General features: G+C 50.6%; 1 long non-coding RNA gene across 1 annotated transcript; it reads left to right on the top strand.

Moving 5' to 3' along the window:
• The first annotated feature begins 9312 nt into the window (after window positions 1–9312).
• On the top strand, window positions 9313–12800 carry LOC113458453. The gene is made up of 3 exons (XR_003378833.1): window positions 9313–9454; window positions 10021–10127; window positions 12266–12800. It is a non-coding gene; the product is annotated as an uncharacterized LOC113458453 (long non-coding RNA).
• Window positions 12801–13125: the final 325 nt, after the last annotated feature.

The raw sequence follows: 13125 nt of genomic DNA, 5'->3' as shown, positions 1-13125 counted from the left end.
CCCTCCCTTTTCCTCCTCCTCCTCTCTTCCTTCCCCTATTCTTTTCCTTTCCTCCTCATTCTTGTTCATCTCAGAGGTATTTATTCTTAAAGGATTCAGCAAGCTGGTTGAGTCAAAATACAAAGCCACAGATGTTACTGAAGTGTGACTCCAGCTAGCATGGAGAAATTTACGTTTTAATCCCAACAATGCCCCTACTGGGATTATAATGCCCCCCCTTTCTCCCTCCCCCAAGCAGACCGACACACAGATCTTTTAACACTGATCCCAAAGCCCCAAGAATGCTCTCTTTATTGTGTTCGGGGGCAGATTATATGGAGATAGCCACGCCCCAGCCAAACCCACCAGAAACCACTCTCCTGCCATCAGGAACTCCTGAGGGTCTCGTGCTCAGAGCAGCTGTAGGCACTCAGATCAGGGGAAAACAAGTTGTTTACAAGAAATTCAGGATCTGGGGTCTCACTGTTCCCAACACTATGACTGAGCGGCTGAGGGGAATTTTGAAGTTTATTGATTGGTAGAAGGTGATGTCTGTCTCTTCCGTCTACTGCCTCTCAGCCCTGGCTCATGTTCTGCCTGTCCCTGCTTCTCACAGGCTCCTCAGTGTTCTATGTGACATGGTTTCTTAGCCTACAAGGTCTATTGGACAGAGACTGTCTGTACCGGAGAATTTTAGGACTACCCTGTAGCACCTAAGAGCTTGGGTTCTGACAGCCAGCAGGTTCAGCTTCAAACCCTGGCTGCTTAACCTCACTAAATTTGGTTTCCTTTTCTATAAAGTGGGAGAAAAGAGGGGATTTGCCCCACAACACACAGTAGTGTAAATAACAGTAACAGTCATAAGTCCCTAGGTCAGTCTGGGATTACCAAGCGCTCAGTGAGGAGGAAAGAGCTGCTTTATACTACTGACATTTGGAATAGTGCTGCCCTTTACACAGCCTTGCACACACACACACACACACACACACACACACACGCACGCACAGGGGCATGAACAAGGGAACCTTCTCCCCTCCCCTGGGGATGTACAGGTTTGATAAGAACCTCATTCTCTGGGTGGCGGGTAGCAGTTAGAGGTTTTGGCTTGCTCTCTTGGTGTCGAATTTGCCATTTAACAGATGTGCAGTTAATTCTTGGGTGGGACACACAGCCACAGCAGCAGCCCTGCAAAGGGAATTGCTCTTGTTGTTGCACGAAACATTCCAATCCAGAGCACACATAAACCCTGAGAACAGTTGCGTTTTAAGAACAAACAGACTAAATACCTTTGGCAAACTGAGAGCAGGGAAAACAAGCATCATTTTTAAAATTGATGTTCATTTAAGAAATGAACATCAGGAAGGAATGGGGGGTGACACACGCTTCTGTAAGAACAAACCTCCTCTTGCAGGGCACCTGCTTCCAGGGAAATTACTGGGCTCTTCTCCCTGGCCTGGGAGGGTGCGGTGACCACACCCATTGGGCAAAGGGCTCCCTGGGCTTAGCGGCCAGAACCTCCAGGCTAGCCCAGCCAGTGTGCCGCCCAGCCAGAACCCCCAGGCTAGCCCAGCCAGTGTGCCTCCCTGCCAGAATTCCCAGGCTAGCCCAGCCAGTGTGCCTCCCACATCTGCAGCCTTGTCTCCAGCTACCTAAACATGAGGTGCATCTGGACGGCTCCCCTGCTCCCACAGCAGGGCCACAGCCACGTCCAGCTCATTCTCTCCTCATGCTGTCTGTCACTATTGCTTCCAGGCTATTCCCACTGCCTCATCAGAGCTGCACCGTGGCTGGTTGGCAGCTTCTCCTGCTAGCCCCACTTGGAAGGCTGACTGTGATCTTCCTTCTCCCTCCGAGTAGTTCATCTGACCAGTTTTTCTTTATTGTTTTCAGAGATGGAGAGGCCTGACTCTCAAAATAACCCAATCTTTAAGAATTCAAATTTTCCCCTTTACATACAGATCTGTGTTCCCAGAAGCATCTACTCGACCACAACAGCCAACCAGCTTCTTCCACGGTCTTCCTCCTCATGTGGGCTTCTCTTCCTGTGGCAGGCTGTCAGCTGTCTTCCCAGTTGCCGGTCTTCTCTTTGCGACACAATAGTTTTAGCTGGGCAGAGAGCTGTCTGGAGTGACTAGACTAACTTTGGGATGGGTGTGGTCATGTGACAAAGTTCCTGCCAGGACGATGCTCCAGTCACCATGGATTTGGCTTTCTGGTTATGCCCTCACCAAGCGTGAGTGATGTGCCCAGGTTCCTCCTCTCCTTCCGACGCAGAAAGGGTAAGGACCAGAACCATGAGGACAGAGCCAGTGAGCTTGGACCAGCTGCATGCCTTCCCTGTAGAAAGAAGATGGGTCTGTTGCTGGGCTGCCGTGCAGTGCTGAGATGGTCAGGGTTGTGTGTATGTGCTGGGCTTCCTGGCAGTAATAACATGGTCGGGTGGTGCAAGCCTGTAATCCCAGCTACAACAGAAACTGAGACAGGAGCACTGTGGACTGGAGATGAGCCTGGGCAACAAAGCAGCATATAAGTTCCGAGTGCTCCAAAGTACGTAAAGGGACAGTTTAGCAGGTAAGGGCATTTGCCGACAGTCCTGTCAACCTGAGTTTGATATGCAGATCCAGGTGATAGAGGGGGACCCAGCTTCCATGAGTGGTCCTCCCCCCAGGTGGGCATACACATGCATGCATAATGATGGAAGAATGATAGAATACACATAATTGGACAGACCGTCTCAACATGGTGCTTCCTGTTTTGAGTTAGGTGTGGTGGTGACTGCCTATGATTCCAGCACTCGAGGGAGGGACCTTCAGGAATCCAAGGCCACCCTGGCTCACAGGCGCCTTTCATATTACACTGTACCGGTGTACACAAAAATGAATCAATGGATAATTCCTCCTTATCTGTATTCATGCTAAATTACAATAAAAATGAGGACTGGAGAGATGGCTCAGAGATTAAGAGCACTGGCTAGAGTTCTATTCCCAGCACTCACATGATGGCACACAACCATCTCTAGGGGGATCTGATGCCCTCTTCTGGCATAAAGGCATGCATGCAGCTAGAGCACGCACACACACACACACACGTGTGTGTGTGTATAAAATAAAACTTTTTGAAAACAAGGAGCTAGTAACAGGTGTTACACAACTATTCAGAGAGAGACAGATAAGAGATCCGGGCAGGGGAGTTAGCTTGGAGGTGCAGCTCTTGCCTAGCACGTGTGAGATAAGAGATCACTTTGAGGCTAGAGGGTGAAAGGTCAAGCTGTGGGTTACGGGGTGGGTCCCCTGTTTAAAACACATTTGCTTCGACAGCCCTACTGCAGCCTAATCAATAGCATGTCGCCCCCATGGAGAACATATGGGAAGGATAATAAGTGGGTGAGAAACTCAACCCAGGAACAAAAGATCTTAACAGTCACAAACAATGGATGGAAATGAAACTTTAAGTTCTGCTTCTCAGCCCCAGAGTAGGCACGAGGAAACAATGGGAGCGCTGCCTTGCTACAGATTACATTTTTAAAAAGGGATTAAGGATTTTACTTGACTGGAAGCCTAGCACAAGTCAAGGAAAAGCTGTGATGGCTTAAAACTCCTGGCTCAGTTCTGGCCTGGACAAATCCACCCGCCAGCTACTTACGGGGTTCCTAGTTAGTGCTGCGTGGGAGAGGAGAATCGAAGCTGCCCACTCCCCGGCGGCCTGCCCATGTCACACGGCAGACCTGGTGCTGTGGGAGCTAAATCACAAGGCAGCCAGGAGACACAGGCTGGCTGAGAGTGGCTGCGGAGGAACAGGGCAGCAGGAGCTGGGCAGGGCGGTGTGGAGTCGGTCTGTAGAGAGTGGCACGGTGGGCCGGGAGTTCATGGGAGTGGACGCAACATGAGTTTTAAGAGTCAAAGAAATACAGAATGGGGGAGGGGGGCTCCTGGCCCGGGTCGTAGCGGGGACTCACAGAGGCATCTCCTGAGAGGTTGGTGGTCTTGTCCAACATCCTTTTCTCTTTTTAAAAGTGAGAAGCCGAAGCTAATGGTAACCTAGCTAGACTTTTGAGTGTGGTGGGGGGCAAAGCAGAACCAGAATCTAGGATGATGCTTCTTGCCCAGAGATGAAATAAGTCAGATGATAGACTTCTCTGTCACTGTTGGAGTGAGGCTGGTGGCCTAGAGAGACGCGATACAAGGACAGCAGGGGAGTCTAGGAGAAGACAGGTGCAGAATAACATTTGGGCAGCTGGGGAGACGGCAGATGGAGGGGACGGAGCCTGAGACAGGAGGATCAATGTTAGTTCAAGACTAGCCTGGACTACAGAGGTGAGTTTGAAGAAAGCCTGGGTTGTACAGTGAGACCCTGTCTCAAAACAAACAAAAAAAACCCCACAATTTTGGATGAGTTCACATATCTGGACGGCTCTGCTGGTACAAGGTCACACTGCCTCCTAACTAGCGTTAGCAGGACACCGATGGAAGATTCTGCCGAGGGCAGCAACTTTGAGCCGTGGGAAGAGAAGGTCAGACGAGTTGGGGGCAGTGGATCATCAAGCGACCGGTCAGGCATTAGAGTCACACGGTCTCGGCTGTTGCGGGCTGTGGATGAGTTAGTTGCCTGTGCTGTGCTCACACACACGTACCAAAAGCGCTGGACTTACAGCTTCTCGGTCCTGTGCATGGCGGAGGTCGGAGAGGAGACCCAGGGCGTCTGGAGTTGGCTCCTGCAACAGCCAGCCTGCTGTTGTCACAGCCCACGATGGCACGTAACGAGGGAACGGGGCTGACACGCACACAGAAGCCCTCCTCTGTGTGGGCAGGAGTGGGAATCAGTCCCACTTAGCTGATAACCACATGAGCTACAGAGTGAGGATAGTGTGGGAGCGGTGAGTCAGCCTGAATCTCTGCATCAATCCCTCATGGTAAGTGACAGTTTCAAAGTTCCTGAGGTTTCTAAACTTGTAATTTGTCTCCAGAAGAGCTCACTTAGAACTCTGCTGGAACCTGTTAGGACGATCCCACACTTCCTCTCACTCCAGGACATCTCTGAAGAAATGGCTGCGCATCTTATTTTTTTGAAGAAAAATATAGAATACAAAAGCCGGTTGTTATACCATATTATTTTTTCCTTTTGAATTGGATAGCATTGCTTGAAGACACCCAGAATTTCCTTTCTATTAGAAATAAAATATTCAGGTTTCTGAAAGTCTGTCTATCTATCTATCTATCTATCTATCTATCTATCTATCTATCTATCTATCTATCTATCTATCTGTGTGTCTTTAATCTCTATTATTACTATTACTATTATTATTATTATTATTTTATATGTATGGGTGTTTGGTCTGCATGTCTATCTATATAGCATTTACATTCCTGGTGCCCCTGGAAGCCGGAAGAGGACGTCAGATTCCCCAGAAACAGTAGTGGTTGTGAGCCATCATGTCCCTGCTGGGAGCTGTGGGATCTTCGGGAAGAACAGTGCCCTGAACTACTAGACACCTTTTCAGCTCCCTTGCTCTTTACTCTTACATGCCTGATTTAGTTTTTTATAAATTTTAAATTTTATTTATATTTTAGATATGAGTGTTCTTCATATATATCTACACGTCAGAAGAGGGCACCAGATCCCACTGTAGATGGTTGTGAGCCACCATGTGGTTGCTGGGAACTGAACTCAGGACCTCTAGAAGAGCAGCCAGTGCTCTTAACCACTGAGCCATCTCTTCAGCCCTAAATGTCTGATTTTAAAACTATTTTATTTCAACGCCAGGGAACAAACCCCAGGGCACAGCAGTTACTGAGCAATGTCACCACTCAGCTTCATCTCCAGGCCTTAAACGTCCAGTTCTCAGGTGACACATGTGAGAATACCTTTCCTCACTTATGACGGATTCAAATCGACACTCCAGAGGTTGAAGCACAAAGAGTTTAGTCAGGAGAATGATGGAGGAGATCCCTAGGCTGCCCTCCTGACCGCTGGGCGAGACAGGAAACTGGTCAAGCCTGGCTGCAGTGAGACCTGGAATCAAAGCGGAACAGCCTTGGGCAGCAGCGGGAGAACAAGCAACCACTGTTACATTTTAATGATGACCTCAACACTTCAGCCTTAGACAAGTCTTGGACAACCATACAATCTGCCAAACATCAACAATGACAGTCCAGGCCCATTTCATTCCATTCTCCACCACCAAAGCATCGACCTTCTCATCAGCCACACGAGGCTGTCCTTACTGATTTCACAGCTGTGTGGGTGTGGGGCTGAGAAACGCTGGGTAGGATGAGCCCTGTCAAACACAAGGCTGGCGTTGCCAGGACCTGTGCTCGGTGAGGCAGCTCCTGGTCGGTGCTTAGACCCTGGCAGGGTAGGAAGGAGCTGGGATTCCACGGGAAAAGGCTTTACAGGAAGAAACCTGCCACCGCCATGTTTCTTGGCACAGACCTCCCACCTGAACTAATTAAAGTTCCACACAGGTGGCTCAAGAATGCTGGTTTGAGATCCGCCATGTGGACAGAGATAGAACCGTTGACATTTTTTTTTCCTTCTCTCTTCTTTCTGGTAACAGAAAGCAGCGTTCTTTGTTTAAAAAAGCAGAGCAAGGGAAGGGAATGTATGTGGGTTTACTCAAATAAGAGGGAGGAGAGGCTGAATCTAGGAGTCAGAGAAACGCCCAGGCGACGACAGAAAATGCGAAAATGCGCCGGTGACAAGTGACAAGAAAGCAGACGGTGCGCAGACTGAAGAGGCTCACTTAGAAAACAGGTTTCTCTTTTAATTAGCCTTGCGCAGCGCCCGCTCCGTTTCTGGCCTCTCTGACCAGCTCCTCGCCTACTATCCCACGGGCTGGACGAGCGCTATGCTAATGAGGCCACAGGGAGTGGGCTGGGCAGAAGCCGGTGCCGGGTCCACCAAGGAGAGCAGCTCCCCAGCTTAAGGCGTGCGTGCGGAAAGCCAGACTTTCTGTGGGTGGAGCCACCTGAGCCTGAAGCTACACTTTAGATATGAGAAAGATTATTCCCTGCCTGGATCAGCCACTGCCTCGACTGAAATTTCCTGCAGGAATATTCTGGAAAGACTTCATTATCCCTCAGTGTCTGTTCTTTCCCCCTCTCAATAGTGTTTTTACAGGATACCTCATAATGCCATTTTCTGGATTTCCTTGCTGCTGCTGCTGCTGCTGCTGGGATGGGGGGGGGGGCGGCGCAGGGGGGACGGGTAGGGGGAGAGAGAGAAAGACAGCCAGCAGGCATGGGTCCTGGCTCCTTCCTCTGAGGAGGAACCTCCCCTAGCTCTTCTCTGCTGCGTGGGTCAATCTCTGCCCGCGAGGGCCACTCCTCAGAGATGATGTAGTAAGACAGAACTGGATTCTGACACCACCAGGGCCCTAGAGTAGGCCTGGGCTGCATCCTGGCACCCGAGGGCAGTCAATTTCCACATCGCTTCCCAGACGTAGAACTTACTGCACACACCTGACTGTACAGTCCAGAACACAGAGCTTGCAGGGCTAGACGGATGCCTCGGTTAGGGGCACTGCTCTTCCGAGAACTCCAATCTGATCCCCAGCACCAGCATGGCCGCCACATCTGGGACTCCAGTCCCAGGGGATCTCACGCCCTCTGCTGGCCTCCTTGGGCACCAGACATGTGATCCACAGACACGCATGCAGGCAGGCAGGACACCCACACACATAAAGAACAACCAAACAGATCCTTGAGTACATCTTATCCTAAATGATTCATTTTTTGGAGAATAAATCTGTCTTTGTCTACAACAGCACTAGAAGCAATGAGAAGGAATCAAGTTCCAAGCTCGGTCCTGTCAAACAAACAAAACAAAAACCAACACCAAAACAATTAGAAAAACCTCAGAAAACCAATGCATTCATTCATCCCTGGTTGAAATACGGCATCACCCTGAGAAGGGTTCCACTAGATGCCAGGGCCAACATCCGACTGGGCAGGAATCGTCTATGTTTCCTTCTTATTTTTATTTTATGTGCGCTAGTGTTTTGCCACAGGTGCCCCTGGAACTGGAGTTACAGACAGGTGTGAGCTGCCACGCGGGTGCCGGAAATGGAACCCAGGTCCTCTGGAAGAGCAATCAGTGCTCTGAACCGCTGAGTCATCTCTCCAGCCCGTTAGGTTCTTTCTTCAAGCTCCCTAAAACACTGTTCTTTGTTGTCTCACCATCTACTTCAGGCTGAACTGGAGCCCTGTGTTCTCAGCTGGGCTTGAGCTTCTGACACCCGGCTTCAGTCTCCTGAATGCTACGATGACAGGAATAAGCCATCATCTCTGATGACACACTGCATGTTTAAATTATGCATCTTGTGATTTTTTTTTTCCCCAAGAACCGAAAGACTCAACCTTGGTGGCCTACATTCTGCAGTTGCCCTCCGGGCCTGTCTTTATCACTTTCCACAGACTTTAAAGAACATCGGCATCCAGTTGTATCCCCAGATCTTCTCTTCCATGACATGGTTTAGGGCCTGGAGACACAAACCCGTGGAACATGGCTTCCAGACAGTGCTCTCTTTCAAACGTATTTGTTCCACCCTTTGCAATTTTGAGAACAAGGTCTTTGATGGGGAAGAAACGGAAAGGGTCACTGGCAAGCAGGTGGATGCCATATAGGAGCCTTGGGAGGGGGGGGGGGGGGGTGCTACCCTGAAGATAACGGTTCTCCCCGTGGCCACACGTCAGAATCACCTGGGGCATTTAAAACAGGAGCGGCCAACCATGCTTGATCCTCAGTACAGTGGCTGAGGTGGTCAGGGATTTGTCATCAGGAGACTGAAAATCCGCATGGCTTGCTGTTGGGAAAATGTGTGTGGGAGATGGAAGGCAGTGCTGGGCATTTGACCCGAGGCCTTCAGCATGTGTTCTACTAACTGAGCTTATCCTCAGCTCCTAGAAAAATGTTTCTTTTTTGAAAGCTTACCTCTACAGAAATCATGTCTGTGTCTGTCACATATGGTGACAGCAGTCAAGCTTTAACAAGGTGTAGCCGGTATTCTCATGGAATCTTGGGCAGTAAGATGCTACCTGACTTAGCTCAGTGGTGCTAAACTGTATTTTTAAATAGGATCAAATACATTTGCAAGGCAGTCCTGAAACCACACCCACAGAGTGGGGTACACTGCCCAGCACTTCTCAGGTACCAGGGCTGCTTTGCTCCCCCCTGGTGATGTGACTGCGTCACAGAACTGATGTTTTAGGGTCCCTTTCTTGTACCAATGCCCCTTTTGCTTTCTGGCCATGGAATCCCACCTACAACTTTCAAGTCTCCGGTCTGTACCTCACTGAAACAGCCTCTTTGTCCCAGGAGTCCCCACGCCATCTCCGAACGAGCTCCTGCTTGTGCCTGGACGCCGCCCTTGCTCTTGGGGAAGTTTCTACACCTCATTCCCTCTGGCAATCTTGATGCTTGACTGTAAGGAACACAATTCTTCGACTGTACCTCCCTTCCTCTCGGTGAGAAGGTCTAGGTAACATACCTGCCTCTTTTCCTCAGATATGAAGTCAGTTAAGACCTTAAACAAGGGCTGGAGTTAAGAGTACTGGCCGCTCTTCCAAAGGACCCAGGTCAATTCCCAGTTCCCATATGGCAGTTCACAGCTGTCTGTAACTCCGGTTCCAGGAGATCTGGCATCCTCACAGACACATACGCAGACATAAACCCCAATATACATAAAAAAATAAATAAATCTTAAAAGAACTTTATCAAGTGTGCTTTGAGCAAACAGAACAATGTCTATACTATATACTGTCCTATATCTTATCATGGCCAATAGCTGCTGGGAAGGCCTGTGACCTCTTCATTCCTAACCGCTCCACAGTGGTAGCAACTTCTGACTCGTCACTCACACAGCCCCCACTGTTCCTCAGACGGGCCACAGGGGATGGCATCTGCACAGGCTCCACCTCTCTGTGACCGGACACACCAGAGCTTTGGAAGAGCTGGCTCCAGGCTGCACACTTCCTACGTACACTTCTGTCTGTAACTATTATGGAGTTGCGTTCGTTCCCTGATTTCACTCTCGTTTCCTTCCAGCTACTTCTCGATGCCAGAGAGGGGATCCTTCAGCTGCTCCATGACCACAGGCTTCTTCAGGAACACTAAGGCTGTGGCTTCGCCTGGGCTGTTTTAAAGTCTTCTTGGTGAGGTTATGCCCTAACCAGCACATCCCTTCCAGCCCCCCGCAGTGAGCTCTGGCCCTTGCTAACAGCCCATCTCCCCACCCTGGCATGTGTTCCCCAGCCAGCTGCTTGTAGAAGGCAATCAAGGGCTGGGGAAACCTTTACAAAATTAATGACGATTGATTTTTGGCCCCCGACAGTTTGTCTGCTGACTCCCAGGCTTTCTGCGCGTGGCTGGGAAGTCTGATGTGGCAGTAAACAGTCCTTGTTCCCAGCTTCAGGGTCTTATTGTCCCCAAGGCCCAAAGGCTAACCTTATCCTTCTGTGCCCCCCCCCACCCCATCATGGGGTTGAGTAATTAAAGCCAGGCCATGCGTCTTTCCCTTTCGGCTTGCTGACAGGGGCTCTGGTCCCATTCAGCGGAGCTAGGCAAGAGCGACACAGGGCATGGGGCCTCTCTTGCCCTCGCAAGCCTGGCCTTACCCAAGAAGGGCATTGCTGATCAGGCACTAGCTTTTGTGTTCCCTTTTTGTTCTCCAGACAAGTGGATGACACTGAGGGTCCCCGTGCTCCTGTGACCTCTTTACCCAGAGACCTGTACAGGCTGGTCTGCCTCCCTACCCTGTTCCTTTTTTAACTGACCCATTCAGGTAGCTTCTACCCCCACGCCTCATTTACTAGTCCGACCACTACAGGGAGACCTCTCCTCACCTTACCCATGCTCCTCAGACCTTCTGGGACCCTCACCCTTCCTCTCCTGCTCTTCTCCCTCTGCCTCGGCTCTGAAGGCTCGTTCTTCACAGAACTCTTTTCTACACCTTGCAATCCCACAGCTGGTTCTACACAATGACAACTCTTCCCTGGGGTCAGGTGTCTCTCTAGGCGCTGTGCTTCCAGCACAAGGCATTGCCACTTGGCTGACTGATGTCCGAATGGGATGCTTTTTGTAGTTGTTTTTTGAGACAGGGTTTCTCTGTTTAACAGTCCTGCTGGCTGTCCTGAAACTCACTTGGTAGACCAGGGTGGCCTCGAACTCAGAGAGATCCCCTGCTTCTAGTGCTGGGATTAAAGGCGTGCACCACCACTGCCCAGCTCAATGGGACTCCTGACATCCTAATTTTCCCACTGTGTCTTCTGTTGTCTGTTATGACTCTGCACCCACTGATCTGAGCAAACCTGATGACATTTTGTTACAGAAGCCATCAGCAGGTCCAGGGGCTCCTGGCCATTAGATGGCTCCAAACCCACCACATGCCCCTTCCCTTCCAGTCGCTGCTCACCCACGCTGCAGGCTGAGCATTCCTCGCCACACGGAAGTCCCTCCTCTGCCAACAACTCCATCCCTACAGTGCTCCCATCCTGGTGCCAGGGTGCTCCTTCTGGCCTCAGAGCTGCTCCAGTGGCCATGCTGGAGGCATGCAAAGCCCAGGTTATCTGGTGCCAAGAAAGGGATGTACTGCGTAGCCTGCTTTAGAGCAGGCCCCAGCTGGTTCCGACAGCACCCTCTGGCCCGCGCAGCTCCTTTGATCCCGTGGAGGGGTGGGTCAGGGGCGAGCACCTGGGCAATCAGTTCTGACAGTGATCAGACAAGGACTTAGGTGTTTCCACCACGCTGCCTCAGCAGGTTCTCCTTGATTCCTCCCAGAATTGTGCCGCCTGCCGCCTTGAGGCCTTTCTGCCCAGCCTTCCTTCAAGGGTGTGGAGATTGCACCACAGCACGAAGGCTGTCCCAATCTCCTCCTGTTCTCTGGCCCTTCATCCTTCTCAGGGTTTCCCCTAATACATCAGTTTTGCTATCAGCTTCCCAGGGGCAACATTAGACGCTTGCCTTTTTTCCTGGGCTTAGAACCCAGGGCCTCAAAAATGCTGGGCATGTCCTGCACTGCCGGGCTACAGCCCTAGGGACTTAGAATACTGGCACGGTAAGTCATGGCCTGTAAATATATGAGACGAAACATGCCCCAGCAATGCTGAAGCATGCACGGCAACCCGTTTATATTGGGCTTCATGGTCTGAACTGATGAGGACGACTGACCAGGTCTTCTTCACACACACAAATAAAGCCATCTGCGTAGTCCTCCACTGGAGGCAGCGCCTTCTGACTTCCTCCGGTTCAACTGCAGTAAGAATTTTCTGTGTTCATTCCTATTCTGTGCCAGTACCATGGAGAACTGTCATCTGTGTGTGCACCTCGGAGTTCCACGGAAGCCATTGAACACTGCTCTGTTGATCCGCTTGTCCTACATGTGCTTTCAAGACCTCACTTGGGCTTCAGACAGTGCGAAAGGCAGGTAGTCTTCACTGTACTGGAGCTCAGAAGGACCATGTGACTCCACCAAGGTTCAGACCCCAGGTTCTCAATGGTCAGAAAACTAGGTTTCTCAGTTCCAAAAAAGAAATAATGGTTTCCCTCCTCCAATGTCTAGAACCCAAAACAATGCTCCACCTCCCCCAGTCTGGTGAGAGTGCAGCAGAATAAACCGTGGCATTTCACCTTCCTTTCAAGGAAAGGCTCTTCATCTGCGGAGGACCTGGGTAACACGCTGCAGAAAACACACGCAGTGCCCCTGTGCTGCCAACAAACAGCCATGAGAAAGGATGGCCTGGTACTCTGGCAGCTCTACACCTGGCCATTGAAACCCCTCAGCACATTCCTGTGCTCAGTATTAACTGGAACAAATATCTGTTGGGAGCAGTGAGACCCCAGATCTTGAATTTCTTGTAATCCCCTGATCTGAGTGCCTACAGCTGCTCTGAGCACGAGACCCTCAGGAGTTCCTGATGGCAGGAGAGTGGTTTCTGGTGGGTTTGGCTGGGGCGTGGCTATCTCTATATAATCTGCCCCTGAACACAAGAAAGAGGGCATTCTTGGGGAATTCAAGGATGACCTATGTAGCAATCTCTCTGTCTGTGTGTGTTTGTGTATTTTAACCTCCAGGCCCCTTGCCCGAAGCTCGCGAACTGGGTGCCAACGCAAATGTCCGTGTGTGCTCCAAACTCTGCAGCGCTGGGCCGCACA

Source organism: Microtus ochrogaster, unplaced genomic scaffold (assembly GCF_000317375.1).
Source record: "Microtus ochrogaster isolate Prairie Vole_2 unplaced genomic scaffold, MicOch1.0 UNK29, whole genome shotgun sequence".
Classification (NCBI taxonomy): Eukaryota; Metazoa; Chordata; class Mammalia; order Rodentia; family Cricetidae; genus Microtus; species Microtus ochrogaster.
The sequence above is the reverse complement of the archived record's forward strand: the minus strand, read 5'-3'. Positions and strand labels throughout refer to the sequence as shown.